Below are 3,217 nucleotides of genomic sequence, written 5' to 3'. Positions count from 1 at the left end.
AAAAGCATCAATTCTTTGATGCTCAGCTTTCTTTATAAAACCCTAATTAATATAAATATTATATTAAGACCAAACATGTGCATATGTATTTACACATGTAATGTGTGTGTGTGTGCACATGTAGATGTGATTTTAGCTACAAGAACCACAAGGAATCCTAAAGGAATTTTTCATCCCAGGTTGAAAGTAGAGAAAACCTACTTCTCGCTAGACGTCATTAGCTACACTTGAGGTAGTAGTCAACAGTGTAGGAAAGATACTAAACTTATTTGTGGAACAAATGTATGTATTAATAATAAATGTTTTGGGGAAATGAAAGCATAAGAATGTATGTCTTCATTACCTAACTTGCTCTGTCGTACAAGCTTTCCCTTCTGCAAGGACATTCTGCTTGCTGAAGAATTTCCTCGATAAAAACCCAAGTTTCCAATCAGTGAGCTCCATGTAGAAAGGTTCTCATTTCGTCCTACCTTTTGTACCTACTCTGGTTCTACTATATAATGTATAAGCCACCCAAGGAGGGAAAATATTTAGAGAAAGCAAATAGTTTGGAAACACTAGCTGTCCATGTGCTTGCCCTGAGAGTGCATTGGTGAAACTGACTTACAGTCCAGCGTGCCTGCTGGGTCACCAGTTTCTGAACATCAGAAACCACACTCCTGAAAGTCTAGTTGGATAAGGTTACTTGTGAACCAAGGATCGTTTTCTTTGGCAAGCAACACAATGGAAAACAAAGCAGAATTTTTCAGATGACATTTCTTTTTCATATTTGTTAAAATATCTCTGTGGACAATGTAGTCATCTGTGTATTAAAAATACTAAGTATATACAAATTTACTTTATCTGAGTTTATTTCTTTAGGAAAGTAATACAAAGTAATAATTTCTTTAGTCTAGGTACATGTAGGTATAATTTGTACATGTGCACATGTATAAAATAGGTAGAAAAATGAAAACATGATTTTAAAATATGCAAATAAAGAACTTTGAAACATTAGAAGTATAAAGTAAAATAATTTTTATGTGAGATAAACACCATAGCATCTGTCAGGTGAGTGGAAGTTATGCTTCACCATTTTTGCTTTAATGATTTTTAGATAGATTGTTTAGTAGATTTTTTTAGATGTCGAAACAGTGAACAATTAAATTACAGTTACTATTTGCATGCACGTTTTCACAAAATCAACCAAATCAGCTGTATTGGCATAACATTTTTGTGTTCTGTCATCATGATGTTATTCAGAAGTTCTCTTTCAGTGCTAACGTATAATTTTAACCTTCATTTCATTTCCTTTTAATCACATTTATTTCATAAAACATGCTATCTTCAGGGGGAGTATTTAGCAGACAATGATGTATTCATGTAGAAAATACAGTCATTTCATTGTTATGACAAAGAGAAATATAGAAATGTGGAGAGAAAATGATCTGGAACCAAAGATTCACAAAAGAATGATGCAGTCTTCAGAAAATATGCTAAGCATGTCAACGTAAAGAGACATTTTCTCAGCAGAAAAGAATGAGATGAATTTTGTGTTTTGCTTGTCAAATTTCAGTAAGTTAAAAAATTTTTTTCAGTTCATTGGAATCTCAAGTTCTAGCCCAAGAGATAGTAAACTATTTTGATAGCATGTATTTTTTACATTTGATATATATATATTTATTCAAGAAAAATATCTATCAAGGTTCTTATATATATGTATATATACATATATAGGTATATACACACATATGTGGTATTTTATATATGTAAAAGATTGGCACTTGTCAAAAAAATAAGTATAAGTTTCAATTTAGAGAAAAATCATCAGCTACCTCAGGAACTTGGTAGTTTGGAAAAACACTTTGGCCTTAACATGTAGCTTATAAAATATGAAGGTGAAGGCAGTGATAACTGATGCCAGTGATGGGTGTTTACTGTGTATATGCAGGATGCAACTGACAAACAGTATCTCTTATTTTCAGAGCAGCTACATTTTACACATGAGGGAATATATGATTAGTATGTTGCATCAAACCGCCTAGTTTCTAAAAATATGCAACCCAAGAACCATCAAAGGTAGTATTACAGTCTCCAGCTTCTGAGAGGTCATCAGCTATAACTTCCTCCCATTTCCTCTGTAGATATATACATCATTAAATCAGTATTCTGAATAGGAAAGCAGTTAGCTGGACATTGGGAACACAAGTTCTAAACCTTCTTTGCCCTAAAATTTTCCTTAAAGCTTAAACACTTCTTTGGATAGAGATTTTTTTTTTTTTCCTGTTTGAAGAAATAGGGCTCTCACTGTCAGATTGAGGGAGCTTTTACTTTAAGAAGAGAAAGTTTGTACAGAGTGGCAACTGTACTTCAACTCCTTGCAGTAAGGAATTTGCTTTAGCTGGCCTCTGTCCTTCATTTCTCTTTCTCCTTAGATTCCATATCCATCAAACATGAAAGAGTGTATGATTGTCAGTTTCCTTATTTAATACTAAAGAAGAAAATCTGGTGCTCTAGAGTGCTGATTTATGGAGGACGAGTTATGTTCATTTCAAAGATTTACCTTTTAAGAAAAACTATTTTAAGGAGAAGCTAACATGAGCTTACTTTGAATCAGTTATTCTTCTTCTTAGGCTTTCTATTATTATAAACCAAACATCAAATGAAAGTTGTTTTACTGCACAGTTTCTTTTCCATTATTTGCTAGTCTGTGTTCTATGTGAATGTATTGTTTCCCCACAGTCCAATTAATAAGGCCTTAAAGAATCTTCAAATGTTGTGTCTATACAGGAGACTGACTCAGTGTTTAGCTTAAAGGTTAGTTTTAGCAATAAAAGTATAATGGGAAAAGGTTGCATTAGCCCCAACTCGGGAATACTCTTCTTCCAGTCCTAGGTTCGCAGCCCTTAATTTTAACCTAGCTGTGCTTTTTGTCTGATCAGGAGGGGCTTATTTATTAGGAGTCATACAAAATAAACATGAAAAGTTCGCCATAAAATATGACAACCACTTTAAATAATGTTGACTTAATTAAACTTTAAACTTTATTTATATATTTTATGGCTTTAGTGTGAGCTCCTCTCGGATGTTTACTCCAGTGTAAAATCCATCATGTGAGGACCTTGAAAGGAATTAATCCCCCTACCCCTGGCACAGAACTCAGCTCCAACAATTCAGATCTAAATATTTAGTGATGGATGATACATGTTTATGGAACAGAGGGCAGCATGACATTTAA

Source organism: Odocoileus virginianus, chromosome 34, assembly GCF_023699985.2.
Source record: "Odocoileus virginianus isolate 20LAN1187 ecotype Illinois chromosome 34, Ovbor_1.2, whole genome shotgun sequence".
Classification (NCBI taxonomy): Eukaryota; Metazoa; Chordata; class Mammalia; order Artiodactyla; family Cervidae; genus Odocoileus; species Odocoileus virginianus.
The sequence above is the reverse complement of the archived record's forward strand: the minus strand, read 5'-3'. Positions refer to the sequence as shown.